The following is a 16,154-nucleotide window of genomic DNA, read 5'->3' as shown; positions in this document are numbered from 1 at the left end:
ATTCTATCCTGATGAAATAACCAGTATAAGTAGACGTAATATCTCGTTTACTACATAGATTTGTTACTTTAACATTAAAATATTGACTCAAATCGTGAGTAAAACAATTATTTCATGGTCAAATATACCAGCATTCCGCTGCTTCCTAATTCCCACAATTTGCAGCATTCCTCTGCTTCCTAATCCCCACAATCTGCGGCATTCCCCTGCTTCCTAATCCCCACAATCTGCAGCATTCCCCTGCTTCCTAATCCCCACAATCTGCTGCATTCCGCTGCTTCCTAATCCCCACAATCTGCGGCATTCCCCTGCTTCCTAATCCCCACAGTCTGCAGCATTCCCCTGCTTCTTAATCCCAAAAAATCTGCAGCATTCCGCTGCTTCCGAATCCCCACAATCTGCAGCATTCCCCTGCTTCCGAATCCACAGTCTGCAGCATTCCGCTGCTTCCGAATCCCCACAATCTGCAGCATTCCCCTGCTTCCTAATCCCCACAAACTGCAGCATTCCGCTGCTTCCTAATCACCACAATCTGCAGCATTCCCCTGCTTCCTAATCCCAAAAAGTCTGCTGCATTCCGCTGCTTCCTAATCCCCACAAACTGCAGCATTCCCCTGCTTCCTAATCCCCAAAAGTCTGCTGCATTCCGCTGCTTCCTAATCCCCACAATCTGCAGCATTCCCCCTGCTTCCTAATCCCAAAAATATCTGCAGCATTCCGCTGCTTCCTAATCCCCACAAACTGCTGCATTCCGCTGCTTCCTAATCCCCACAATCTGCAGCATTCCCCTGCTTCCGAATCCCCACAATCTGCAGCATTCCCCTGCTTCCGAATCCCCACAATCTGCAGCATTCCCCTGCTTCCGAATCCCCACAATCTGCAGCATTCCCCTGCTTCCTAATCCCCACAAACTGCATCATTCCGCTGCTTCCTAATCCCCACAAACTGCAGCATTCCGCTGCTTCCTAATCCCCACAAACTGCAGCATTCCGCTGCTTCCTAATCCCCACAATCTGCAGCATTCCCCTGCTTCCTAATCTCCAAAAGTCTGCTGCATTCCGCTGCTTCCGAATCCCCACAATCTGCAGCATTCCCCTGCTTCCGAATCCCCACAGTCTGCAGCATTCCCCTGCTTCCTAATCCCAAAAATATCTGCAGCATTCCGCTGCTTCCTAATCCGCACAATCTGCAGCATTCCCCTGCTTCCGAATCCCAACAGTCTGCAGCATTCCACTGCTTCCGTATCCCCACAATGTGCAGCATGCCCTTGCTTCCAAATCCCCACAAACTGCAGCATTCCGCTGCTTCCGAATCCCCACAATCTTTAGCATTCCCAAGCTTCCTAATCCCCACAATCTTCAGCATTCCGCTGCTTCCGAATCCCTACAACCTGCAGCATTCCGCTGCTTCCGAATCCCCACAATCTTCAGCATTCCCCTGCTTCCGAATCCCTACAACCTGCAGCATTCCGCTGCTTCATAATCCCTACAATCTGCAGCATTCCGCTGCTTCCTAATCCCCTGCAAACTAAGGCATTCCGCTGCTTCCTAATCCCCACAATCTGCAGCATTCCCCTGCTTCCTAATCCCCACAATCTGCAGCATTCCCCTGCTTCCTAATCCCCACAATATACAGCATTCTGCTGCTTGCTAATCCCCACAATCTGCAGCATACCGCTGCTTCCGAATCCCCACAATCTGTGGCAGTTCGCTGCTTCCGAATCCCCACAAAATGTAGTATTCCGCTGCCTCTAAATCAACACAGATAATCTGCTGCCTTCGAAATCAGCAGGATACAACTGCTTCATTCTATCACATCATGTAATCATTTAAAATTCACAATCATCTGATTAACCAAGTTAGATAACTCTGGTTTGCATTTAATGCAAATTATTGCTATTGACATTTCGACTTAAAATTCTGGTTACGGTTTTGCGCTCAAGCACACAGGTTAATATCTCAGCAACTACTTGAGGTATTGCATTAAGACTTAATTAAATGGCACTCAACAATGCAACCTACTTAATTAACCAAGTTAGATAATTCTGGTTTGCATTTAATGCAAATTATTGCTCTTGATTATTCGACTTAAAATTCTGGTTAAGGTTTGCGCTCAAGCACACACAGGTTAATATCTCAGCAACTACTTGAGGTATTGTATTAAGACTTTATACAATGGCACTCAACAATGCAACCTACTTAATTAACCAAGTAATTATTTTGCATTTAATGTAAATAATTGCCCTTGAGTATTCAACTAATATATTCTGGTTAAGGTTTTGCGTGCAAGCACACAAAGTTTAATATCTCAACAACTACTTGAGGTATTGCATTAGGACTACAATGGTACTCAATCATCCAACCTACTTACTTAACCAAGTTAGATATCTCTAGTTTGCATTATATTAAAAAATGGCCCCTTTTTTAGACATAGAAATTCTGGTTAAGGTTTTGCTTGTTACCACTTTTAAGTTCATACCTCAGCAAATCCACTATGTATTGCATTGAAACTTTACACACATGCTTCCAACCATTTAACCTTCTTTAATCAAGTAAGATAACTCTATCTTTCATATTATATAATTTTTGCCCCTTTATTATGCATGTTAGCACACATAGGATATCTCAGCAATTACTTGACGTATTGCATTGAGACTTTAAACAATGGTATTCAACCACCCAACGTAATTGAATAACCAAGTTAGATAACTGTATTTTGCAAATAATGGCCCTTTATTATTAGACTAAAACATTCTGGTTAAAATGTTCCATGTGAATACAATTATGTTAATATCTCAGCACATCATGTATCTGAAATCTAATCTAACAGTGATTCGTGCATGTTTCGCCAAAACTTTTCAATCCTTACACTGAAAAGCGGCGGAATAGTCGAGCGCGCTGTCTCTGTGACAGCTCTTGTTAATACTTGTAATAACCATATATGAGAACTGTTTTACTTCGTTTTTGACTTGTGACAACAAATAATGACACAGTGAAATATACACATAACTTCTACACAAATTCACTCAATGGATCTTTAATGTAACCGTAACAAAACAAACATTTTCGCATGAATTTTATACAAGTTCAAGAATCAAGTGAAGTTATTCAGCAAAAGCAGATACAGTATCGTTTCCATGGAATGATTTACATCATCATATGAATTAATTTTACACTTACCGTGAATAACATGGAATAAATAACAGGAAAAAATTCATACAATTCAATTTCGTAGCATATCATTGCAAACGGATGTCAAACGGTATTAAAAAATGAATTTAAAATATGCACTTTTATGCATACAGTTTCTTCCCCAATGATGCCAAACGTATGGATATGTGCAAAAGCACGTAAAAGAATAACACATGGAAGTGATGCCGGTGGGGAGGCATTGATCAAGGTATGTCAGCATTATGATTTAGTATCATTGACGTGGTATTAAAGTACAAATTGACAACAAACAGTAGATCTATATGGTTTCATAGGTAAGTGCGCTGACGCTTGCTGCATCAATAGAAATGATAATAAAAAACTATTATTTCGTGTGTAGTACTAGTATACAATTATACATACTAAAATTGAAATGTATATCATCATTTTGCAGCATTCAGTTTGATTCAGTATATTACCATATACTAGTGCACCAGTCAATTGTAACCCCCCCCCCCCCCCCAGGTCCAAGGAATAGCGGGTACTTTGACTTTCGGTCAAGCCAACCCCCGGGTAAAATACCCGCCCTGTGGGGACGAAGTGATGGTAAAATCCCCGCTAAATGCCCCACACCCAAAGGACCTAGATAAGGCCCATTCCCCGCTTTATTTTGCGCGAAGACAAAACCACCACGTTCACCCAGCACTGCGGGGCCACCTAAAAGGTAAAGCATGGCCCATTTCCCTGGGTATCCCCGGTATACCCCCGGACCTGGGGCGCCAGGGTAACAATTGACTTTTGTTATATTATAGTTACAATGTATTTAAAGGGTACGTCGAATATTCTGACATCGGTAACTTCCTTCCCTCGCCCTCAACCCGTCGCCTTCGTAAGTTTTGTCTTTGCTCTCGTGTCTTCCGTGACAGATAAAAACAAGTATGCAAATCGAAAATTCGCTAATTCGCGTTTCACCTTAGATGGCCAAACTGTCTGACAATATTATTGTGACAGATGAAAACAATTATGCCAGTTTCTTTGCGCAATTTCTTTTGAAAACATTTCAACATTCAACTGTTCAAGCTAATGCTTACCTTTGACACTGTTTAAGCCACACTGTCAAGGAACAAATACTATGAAGTTTCGTAATTGTATATGTTAAGTTAAAGTTATTGTATATTGTTTAGTTATTGTATATTGTTTTTATTTTTAAAACTCTGAATGTGACAACGTACATAGATGTGTATTTGAAAGTCTTGTTTTGAAAGTATATATACTTACAGATTTTGACCATTGCTAGTAATTCATCGTATTTTGTGGAACTTCGGTTTTAAGTACATTTTTGAAAACAATACGAGGATTGTGTCAGGTATATGAAATGTCATTAATGAATTCTGAAAGTATGCTAGGGTCAGTCGTAAAGTTCCCGGATTGTTGCAATTGTAGTCTAGAAATCAATATTTATCTAATGTAGATCAATAATTGGCATATAAAACATAATAAAACTACATAATCTCTCACAGGGCCTTTTCATCAGTATACTGGTCAAAATCGGACATGATACTCACACTTCATGATACTTCTTGATACTTATATATACAGGTTTTGTACATGTACTAGAAAGGGAAATTAATAAAAAAAAATTATTCCAACCAGTTGCCCCTCTAACTGAAAACAAATACTCTTTACGGAACACTTGTCTATTGAAATGTAAGAGAATGTGATTTGTTTAACTAAAGATGCAAATCTTTCATATTTTGTTAAAAATAATACAATAGCTACTTTCTCGACGCGAATATGCGAAAGATTTCGTTGGCCAGTAGTATTTGTTTTCATTTTATAACAACAAACTCGAAAACTAATAGCAACCACTGATATAGTATTTAAAATACACGATAATAGATTGCTAATCATTTGAATCCCCAAAGGGCGATGTTTATAGTTTTGTATACTGCCGTCAAATCGAGCATTGCTTGACCGTTGATGTATTTTGTCGTAAAAACACTATATACTTAAATGGATTAAGCCAATGGATGGACATGGTTCAAAGTTTAAACCTTTTGTAACAAATAATTCACATCTTTATTTTTTTTAATATATTTTTGCCGTTTTTTTCTTCAATTATTTTATTTCAATCGTATTAGATGCAGTTTACTTCATATGAAATGTAACATAATTCAACAGGCGCCAATTTTCAAACAGCAAAAGCTTGATTCATAAGCGAAGCATGAAAACGAGATCCATGATATTCTTAATTCCGTGTGTCCGATCCTTATCAATACTATCTTCTCACTGTAACTTAATCAGTCAAAACATTCAAATTGATCTCAAATCTTAAGTACACCATCTTAAATATATTTTGTTGCATACCGGGCATGCATTTCCGCTGAATTTTAACCGCATATACATATCCCATCCAGCATCTCTTACGACAAAAGAGTCAAATGCAACAAGGAGCCAGTTTTTATTTCTTTTAATGTTTCCTATATTACAAGTGAAATATGCAATTTTAATACAGTGCTATATATTGAATATATTATTAAATATATATAAGTACATAAAAATCAGGCCATCACGTCCGCAAACAACACCATTAACGCTAGTTGGTGAACAAAATAACTATGTGTTTTACGTCAATTAAACACTTTGGGAAATTTAAGCTACTATAAAACTTAGCAATCATGTGCTTCCAGCCTGGATCGAAAAACCGACTTTCGAGCGTTGCCGGTAATCCGACAACAATGCAGTGAAAACTACAGGTAGTAAAAAAACACACCCTGTTCAGAGGCCAATGGCAAGGACTAAAACGACAATGTTACTTGGACACAAACAAGTTAACACTACACACATTTCTAAAACTAATAGACCACACACTCATTAAAAAGCGTTTATCTATAAATGATAGGATCACCGCCTTAAAACGGTCAGTGAAAAACAAGTTCACTTGAACCCGGACCAAATGGGCATCCGAATATATTAAGTTAATATCGATTTGTTTTAAAAAAAAGCGAAAAGTTTTGTCTTAAACTCCATACATTCGAACGTATTCGGAAGAGGATTGGTCGAACCCACAGCAAGTACATTTACACAAACAGACCAGCTTCTTAGTTAAACCAAAAGGAATTACAGTTGAAGTAATAAAAGCTTCGAAAATAGATATCATTATGACGATGATTATGAGCAAGGGGAAAATTGAATTCAACCAATTGTAAATAACCTCCTCAGAATATATGTTTATGACTTCAAAGGCTATCATTGAGATCATCTTTGTCGCGTAAAAAATACGTCTTGTGTTTTTGCAACTTTTGCACAAATATTTTGTTGTACAACAGCATTCCAATAAAAGGTATGAAAGAGTTAATAATATCGACGGCACCAGAATTAAAAACCAATCACAAATAGTATGAATTCCTCGGACATTTTTGTTGGAAAAACACACTGAAGTGATACCGTTTACACGTTCTCTGTATTTTTTGTAAATCAGAAGATTAAATATGAAAATGCCTGTTTGAATAAGAAAAAGAATAAAATAAAATACCATCCAACAACATCTGTAGCTCTGAAAACTTTTACTTTCTTTGTTGTTTTTATAGTTTAGATTGCGTTCGCCGTTGACGCATGCACATGCAAAATGTTCACAATTTCGCAATAAAGCATTGTACAATTTTCGATCGCTGTCCTTTTTACAGTGTTTTTGGCAACTTTTAGCTCTTTTGAGTGTTTTTGCTTTATCATACATAGGTTTACAATATTCATATTTTTCCAATGCTTTAACATCAACTTTTTTGTTCTTTACACGACCACTTTTGTCCTTTGATCTTAGAAAATGAGTATTGATTTGAAAAACATTTGGCTTTATCTTTCCTGCTTTTCCATTATCGACACCTATAGCTTTCACTGTAACGAAGTTATCTCTTACTTTCGAAATAGCATGAACGATGGCGTGATGATATTCAAAACGCCTATTAAGTAAAGGCACCCGGACGTGGTCGCCCTTTTCAATATTCGTAATTCTTTGTGTTGTATCGTTAAGCTTTGCCTTTACCGTCTTTCGACATGCCATACACCAAGGTGACTGAAATTCAAATACGCTGCTTATTAAACATAGATAAAAGCGGAAAAAAGTATAAAACACTAGCACCTACTATCACTGCAACAACACAGAACTTTAAATTTTGTTTAAAGATAAACATTATTTTAAACAATCATTTTATGGCTTGTTCTTGTATGTTCCATCAAATAAAAGACTGTAATGTTTTTCAAACAAGATTGTATAATATCAAATTTTCTTGCGGGAGTTCTGTAATTTTCAAGGACAGGGCGTCAAGTGAGTCAAAAGTAAGGTTTTGTTAGAGACGAGAGAGGCAAACAATACGTCAGAGATAGAAAGCCGTAAGAAAGATGGTATAAGGAAGACGAGCGATCTGGGAGAGGCAGCCAGCGATTCGTGAGAAGGTCGAAGCGAAGGAGTCGAGCCGTGAAAAGTGCAAAGCCGCGAGGACTTTGCAAGGTAAGTGAGCAAGCCATTAGAAGGAGCGAGGAAGTGAGCGTGCCTTGGGAATGGCGGGACTATTGAAGGTAGCGAGTCAAGAGAAAGCTAGGATGTGATAAGCGACCGAAACCTGGGAAGGGTGAGGGAAGGGAAATAATTAGGGATACGCAAGAGAGCGAAGCGAGGTAGTCAAGGGAAGGTTAGAGCGGGGGAAGTAAATGAGCTGTGAAAGGATGGGGCTTGTGGTTTAAATGAGCCATGAAAAAGCTGTAAGCGATGAAGGCGAGTGAGCCGGAAGATCGCCGAGGAAAAGAAGGTGAACAAGCAGTGAAAACGGAGAGACGGGGGAGTCAAAAAAGCTATGAAGAAAGAGGATCGAGAGAAGTAAGCAAGTCGTGAAAAAGGCTTAGCGAGTGAGGCAAGCGAGACTGAGGCCTTGCTCACTTGTTAACGCCGCCTGTAGACTCAAGATCCAGAGACCACTTTGTTTCACTTGCCGGTCCAGAATAGTATGTCTATCATTTACCGTTGAAGCATTTTTGTTATCACTTTATGGTTTATTTTTTGGTTTTTGTGAGACGTGTAGATCGAGAGAGGTGAGCGGGTCGTAAGAATGACCGTTTGAGAGAAGCAAAGGAGCCATGCCGGGGCCAATGCCAGTGAGGCGAGTGAGCCATGGCAAGAGCGGAGCGAGGTAATGATCTATGAGAAGACCGAGACGAGGGAAGCAAGCGACCATAAGAAGATGCATGGGAAGCGAAATAGGCTTGATAATGATAAGACCAGGAAAGTGTTCAATCGATGAGAAGGGCAAAGAGATTGGCAAGCCGAGAGAATGTTTGGCGAGAGAAGCGATGGAGCCGTTACAATTGTAAAGCGAGTTATCTTTTTGGAAGGGCTTGACAAACGTAAGAAGGTTGAAAGTGAGCGAGCACTGAGAAGGGAAAAGATAGCGAGCGAGTTATGAGAAAGGTTTCACACAGATAGCAAGCGAGCCGAACGATTTTGAGCCGTTAGATGGTCGGGGGTAAGGAGAAGATTAATTCGTGATATGTTTGGCACGAGGGGAGTGAAAGACGCATGAGAAAGGCAGGGGAGCGAGGGAAACGAGAGAGCTGTTTGAAGTTGAATTGAAAGTAGCGAGCGAACCATAAAATGGACGGGGCGGGAGAGGCAAGTGCGCTGTGAGAAGGAAGGATGCGAGCGAACCGTGTGGAGGGGGTTGTGGGAAGTGAGCTGGCCTTTCGAAGGGCGGGTTGACGGAAGCTAGCAATCATTGAAGAGGCATGGAAACGCTACTGAGCGAACGGTGTGAAAAAACGTGAGGTCAGTTCGTCTTGAGAAGTGCAAAGCCGGGGAAGGTCTGCATAGAATAACATTTCTATATTTACAGCCATTGATATCGTCTTAGACCTTTAATAAATACTATGATGTCGGATCGAAACTACTCTCCCGACAAGTCATTACAGTGGGTTCACCGCCAACTTTTTGAAGATTGAAATAACAAAAAGGCTGTCTTACATCGCTTTGTCATTAGCATAATTCGCTTGTTTCTCAAACTCCCAAGCTCCTATGATTCCATACACGTTATTCTCTTACCTCTTTACAGAGATTCGTACAACACGTTGCTTTCTCAGTCTCTTCCGTCGTAGATCCGCTTTCCTTGAATGTATAAAATGAATTTTAGCCAATTAATTAATGCATTATAACAAACTGTTTTCAAACAGGCGGATATTATTAAGTCCATACGCATACCAGTCTCTTCACTCGTGGCGGTGCAATAATGATACCGGAAGATGTATTGCGGCTTCGTGAGGGGTCAGGAGTTGATTTGATTTGAGGAGCTGAAACATTGACTACTAGGTTTTTAAAGATTATGTGATTTTGATAAACGAGGGAAACAACTATGAGTTTAGAATCATTGTTTTGTAGGCTTTTGTAATTGTCAAATGGTGTAAACAATTTGTAACTTTATTGTCTTTATTTTTAATGTGATACAAAGAAATACTTAGCTTAACTTGATTTACTACGCTAATTCAGCCGTTTTAGTTTATTGAATATAAATTGACGGATATTTACTAAAATAATTATTATATTTAACTCTTTTTTCTTGGTATTTTTTTCTTCATTTCCGTAATTTATTTAGATTACTATATTTTGAAAGATCGAAGCCTTAATTCCATCTCAATTCATAAAGTATTTTCTAATAAAGTACGGGTGCGTTAGAGGGAGGCTGCGTCTTTGGCATGCATCGAGACGTGCGCTCTCACCTCCTGAACTGTAAATGTAATGGATGGCATTTGGCGTCATCCTTAGACAACTTTGGCTTATTTAAGCATAATTGGTGCATTTTAATAAATACGTGTAGTCAATGAATTGTTTTATCATCAATATTGACATTAAAGACATGCTTCTTATTGAGCCTGACTGTTCGAATCCGCTGTTGGGGCGAAAAAACTGACTGTGGTTTCGGTGTTTGATGACTTGTTTTCTTAACTGTTTTAAAGAGAACCGTCGGATTGTTTGTTTGCGAATAATATCATACATGTACGTGTAATACTCTAATAATTTGAAATTTTAAATACACCTCAAGATAACACCTTTTACATGTAGATAAGTAAAGATATCATGTGATAGCCTGATATATACTGCATTAGTTTGCATTTTTCTGAAATATGTTTATAAATCTGATAAGTAGGTAAGCTCATCACATTATAATTATCGGCGTAATTATCCTCTCAACAACATCATAAACGCAATTTTAATGTATATTTAAGATGTCATCAGTGTTTCGAGCATATTATGGAAGGGTATTGAAGAAAATAAAACATTTCGAGTTGTACAGGTTGCTTTCAGTCATTTACATATTCCTTCCCGATTTGTACACCTTTTATTATGGCATTCTGGGTTCGTTACCTATGCCTATGAAGGATATAAAGTCATATTGATCGATAAGATTGATGATATATTCCATTCAATCCATTATCAGAGTTAATTTCGTCTTTGTGATATTATGTAAACATAATTTGCATGTCACTATTTTAGCAATATGCAAACTTAAAAGAATCTTCATATTCTCCTTCTAACGAAAGAACAAATGTAAGCAAGCACTATGTAATATATCACATAGCAGAATACACACTAGCTACTTTTAAAATACAAGAGAGTGCAATACAGGGCAAAGTAACGGACCAAACGATCAAGGGGCATACATTGAAAATTATTCAAGCTTTATGCATGGGCTTTGCTACGCATTTACATATTGTCATGCATTGATATTGGCGTGGAGGCGGCGGCACCGTGAAAAGGCGGATCGAGGGGAGAGAAGCAGCCGTGTAAAAATCAGGGCAAAGGAGGCGACTGAGCCGAAGGCTGACTGGGCAAAGGCAAGCAAATAGGGATATGGGACGTAATGGAGTCTTGAAAAGGGTGGAGCGAAATATTTGACGAGTGCTACAAACGCGAGTGAACCGCATGAAGGGTGGAACAAGAGAGATAAACAATCCGCGAGATTAACAGAACGAGGTAAGCGTGAAAAGCGCGAGAGGGGCGTAGCGAGAGAGACCAGAAATATGCGAGTTGGGTAGAGCGAGGAAAGCGAGAGAACCGCCGGATGGGCGGAGCGAGATCGACGAGCAAGCTGTACCACTACAACTGTAAAAGTTGAAGAGAGTGAAGCGAGTTAGTCCTGTGAAGGGCCGGAATGGCAATTTAACGATCGTGGGACAGGCGGGTAGACGGAAGTCAGCTTGCACTAAGAATTACGGGAAAACCGTTTGAAATGCCAGCAAGGGAAGCTAGCGAGTTGTGGGATGGCAAAGCGTTATTAGTTTGATAGTGAGCGATTAACCATTTTTAGTCATTACGATTTTAAGTAAATGTTTTATTTCGAAAAGTAGTCTGTGAACCAAATTTAATACATTATATGCTAACTGCAGTTATTAACTGCTATGTTATATTTCAATTTTGTAACTTTAAAACAGTATAATAGTCAACTTACATTTTCTATGTCGCTGTTTTCATCCGATTCAGTAATCGAAATTTCAGAATCATCGCTAATGTTACTCATTTCGTTTTCTTCTAGTGGTATATAAGGTACGTCTTTGTCTTTAGATTTTTGCGTCGCCATCGCTCAATTCAGTTCAACGCCAAATGTGTTGTGTTGCACAATGAGCACTTTCATCAAATTGAATCGAATTAAAATCAGAGCACAGATTGATAAAGAACGTCTATCTGAGCGGCCGATGTTAAAGTCCATACGCGTATCCGGTCGTGGTTGGACAGCAATGATACTTGAGAGATGAGTTGGGGCTGCTGGCGGGCGGAGCTCTAACAATTTTCTAATAGTACAAACAATTTGTTACAAATTTAAACACAAAAGGTTTTTGGCTTGTCTTTATTTCCAAAATGAATTTGATGGCACAATGCAAGACCTATCGAGACTTCATGTAGCTCGATAATAATTGTTTACTCGTATTGAACAGTTTAAATATATATTGAATGAGATTAACCTTACTTATTTTGAATTTAATTTAATGTCTTGGCATTTTCCTCTGATTCCTTGTAATTTTATTCAGGTTATTATAGTGTAGGGAATCGGACAGAAAAAACTACTTTCGATAATCGGTTTATAAAACTGATCAATGATCTATTATAAATCGATTTAATTATTATTTAAATATCTTTGCACATCTTAATTAAGGCAAATAGATACAGTGCATGCACCCGTTTTAAGAACCAATGTTCCCTTACAATATTTTTTTGGTATATTTCTTTATATAAATAACATTATCTACTATCTTTTAGTGTTTACAAGTTACTATTACAGAACATGAGATCACATGCTTACATTTAGTATTGTATACTTGTGTAAAATAAACACAAAGAAAGATATCAATTTCCTTTTAATAATCAGTCAGAAACTAATACAACAAACAGTTGAATATTCTATATGATTTACAAGAACAGTTTCTGTTTAATAAGAACAGTTTCTTTCAGAAAACTGAGAAAACTAGATTCTTACATGGTTAGAAGTAAACGGTGACATGTTTTAAAAAAACACTTTTAAACCACAAACTTGAGAAGTTGAGAACCAGTCCTTTAACAGTTAAATTACAAAGAAAATTTGTAATTTGTAGTAAGGTACTGAAGCGACTTATTAAATTCATAAGAATATGAGTACATAACTTAACATAGTAACACTTTAACATTTCAACATAAACTAGCATTAAACAGAACTAAGTAAATTAGTCGGTAGCGATTACGTCCCTTGTTTCTATAATCGATTGGCGTTAGAACGGGACTGTTGTGGGCGCTTGCCTCGAGATGTGCACGCCTTTCCAACCGTAAATATTTGCACAAAATGTGATAATTGGCATTCGTATATTCGTCTGATATAAGTATAATTGTTACATCAGTGTATAGTACATGTATATTCTAAAGAGAACGTAAGGACTGCTTATTTGCAAATAACAGTATACGTTTAAAACTCTGAAAAATTGAACAGCTTAAAGATAAAACCATTTACATGTAGATATAATATGATGGCCTGATATGTTCTTAATGAGTTTGCATTATTTCTGAATGATGTATAATGCTCATGTGATACACAGATAACCTAATAATAGCATATCAGCATCATGAACGCAGCATTAATGTACAATTAAGAAGAGTGATTTTGAGCATATCACTACATGAATATAATTTAAGTGTTATTATAGTAGGCCCTATCTAATTGTACTATACCCTGTAATTGCCTCGTGATTGTTATATATGTCACACATGATAATAAATTTTATCAAAAACGAATCAATAGAGGAACAAGTAGGAGTCAACTCAGTAAGGCACGTGGAGACAGTGAAATTCCCACCAAGGTTTACCGGTTTATACAAAATATTCAAACGTACCTTTTTCATGAACGCTTAATTTTGTTACATATTTCGATGTTAAAGCAATAATCGTTCGAGAAACTTATGTTCGGAATATATATGACAAAAGAAAGAAATTGGTGAATCTTTAATTGTGGACAAATAATGAGGTTACTAATAATTGCTACGGCGGAGCAACCTCTCAAATACTCGTGTGTCATTTTAGAATATGCACAGAATTAAATTTGTAAATGTTAACGGGTCCCCTTTTAATTGTCATTTTACGCTATAGCCCAGATTCAAGATTCATATTACATATTACGAGTACAAAACTAAACATCGAAAATAAAGATAAATATAGAAAAAGCAAAATTATCAACTTGATAAGTTCAGTAAATCAAAATATTTCATAATGCAATCTATTAATTAAACTAAGCTGCCAATAACTGTATAATATGTAAAAGAAACCCTGATAAGTGGACATAAGGAGCGTTCACATACATATATACAATTGTTGTTCTATGGTGTGTGCAACATTTGCAAATATCAACGAGACTGTAAGGATCTAAGGGAAATCACTTAAACTTTGAAATTTACTTTAGTTATAGTCTTACCTAAATCAGGTAAGTTAAGTTTAAAACTTCAAGGTAACATTCTATAGAGAATCATGGTACAAACTGAGTGTTGATATTCAGCAGGGGGTCCAACAAAAATTGTTTTTTTGCGGAAATTAAAGTGAGCAAATTGTTAGGAGCTGAACAAAATGGCGGTCTGTGAAGTTATTTTGGTGTTTTGGGAGGATATCTTGACCTGGTTTGTAACTTTATATCACTTTCATTGCAATGTAAATACGCCTTCCCGGAGGCCAGACGTGTTAGCTTATCTCGTTTTTTAATGTCTCTAGCATTAACACACTTTTTTAAGCTGAACGATTACTAAAATGTAAATAGAAAATTGCGTGACTTGAAACTGCTTTTTAGTCAAAGTGTACCATTCTTGTACCCATTTTAGGTCATTTTTATTGAGTTTTTGCATTTTGGTTTCTTTCCGACAGTATGTGCACTTAACATGGGCATCATATGGCCAATTGTATTATGTTTAAACACCTTTTATGTCTGGCGTGGAAGTTTATGCCGTTTTTGTTCGATTCTGAATCAGAATAAGCGTGCGTTGATATAAGTGTGTTTGAGACACGAGCTGTAAACTATGTTCATTTCTATAACAAAAGGCAATTTGTACTATTTATTCAATGTATAAAGATCGTTTATGAGATAAAAGTTGGTAAATTATCGTTCTTATATCTCATGAAGGTTTTCTAATAATATAAACCACGCCATATTTTAAATACATATTAGAGGATTTCATCAATAATTCCCTCTACTTTCTTATGATTGTGCAGGTAACGCGTGTGTAATTTACATGACTTTTAGTAAAATATTTCACAATAATGATTGATGCTGGTAAATTATTAATATTTTTACACAATTGTTAAAACACAATAATATAAAAACATTTGTACTTGTTCAACAGAAGTCGTAAAATGGCATTCAAATTAGATATTTTATTGCATAATCAATACAGCGTGAAAATTCATTTGCAGTTTACACACATAAACATACATTGATGAATAAGTGTTTTATAATTTTGTAAGATAAATTATATTTTAAAATTGTGCTCATGGAACGGGCAGCTATTTAAGAGTTCATTTACAATACTTATGTGAAAAACTACAGAAACAAGGTAAGTAGCTAAATGTTTAAACATAAACCCCGTTAAATGACACAGGGTAAACGCCAAAGACATATAACACAAAAACAAAAACAAAACACAAAGAAGAAACATAGAACAAAAGCACAAAACTTCACAGTGCATATATACTATAAAAAAACTAGGTATGTTTATCAAGGATTGTTAGATACCGCCTTGCGACGGCCACAATCCAATTGTGGACAAAACTGCCTTTTTTACCTTGGTCAAGTTTCATCGTCCTTAAAAATGCTGATATAATGCCTTTTAAAACCATGTGAGGATGCTGCACATATATTTGTCTGCATTGGAACACTTCAAAGCCTACCATGAGTACCTGATACATTCAAAAAGCTGGTTGATTATCCTGATTTAGTTAGTTGAATGCAAAATAAAGAACGGCGCCAACATTCTTGATATCTGGTCCCGTAACAAGAAGTCCTACGGACTGAATGGCTTTCATGTGCAACAATGACATAACCTTAATGTCATGTCTACTTTTTGATGAGTAAAAAATTAACAACTTTGCAGAAAAGTTAGTTTTCATCCTAACAAGGTGTGATACAACAATGGCGCCCCGTTAAATCCTAGAAAAAGACTAATACAAATTCCATATAGCTTTACTGTCTGTACATGGCCATCTTCTTGATGGAATCGAATGCTTTTGTCTGCTGAATGGTAAACCAAAATATATACATAACCTTACTCGAGTCTATTGAAGGCCATACTATGTATTTATGATTTTATGTAATCATGTATTAGGTGAACAAATTGAGATAAATCACATTCTGCCCAAAAGACCCTAGGTTCTCAAGAGTTCTCATTAGACTCTTATAACAGTAAAAACATGGTTGTAGAGCACCCCTTAAATCGATGATCAACTATCGGTTGAACACCTGGCAA

At 37.2% G+C, this 16,154-nt stretch overlaps 1 long non-coding RNA gene across 1 annotated transcript; it reads right to left on the bottom strand.

The window, feature by feature from the left end:
- Positions 1-6,522: 6,522 nt before the first annotated feature.
- LOC128233432 (uncharacterized) lies at positions 6,523-11,807 on the bottom strand. Its single transcript, XR_008260684.1, has 3 exons — positions 11,639-11,807; positions 9,238-9,300; positions 6,523-7,221 (listed from the first exon to the last, which is right to left on the bottom strand). It is a non-coding gene; the product is annotated as an uncharacterized LOC128233432 (long non-coding RNA).
- Positions 11,808-16,154: the final 4,347 nt, after the last annotated feature.

Source organism: Mya arenaria, chromosome 5 (genome assembly GCF_026914265.1).
Source record: "Mya arenaria isolate MELC-2E11 chromosome 5, ASM2691426v1".
In the NCBI taxonomy this organism is placed as follows: domain Eukaryota; kingdom Metazoa; phylum Mollusca; class Bivalvia; order Myida; family Myidae; genus Mya; species Mya arenaria.
Note: the sequence above shows the minus strand (reverse complement) of the source record. Positions and strands in the feature narration are given on the sequence as shown.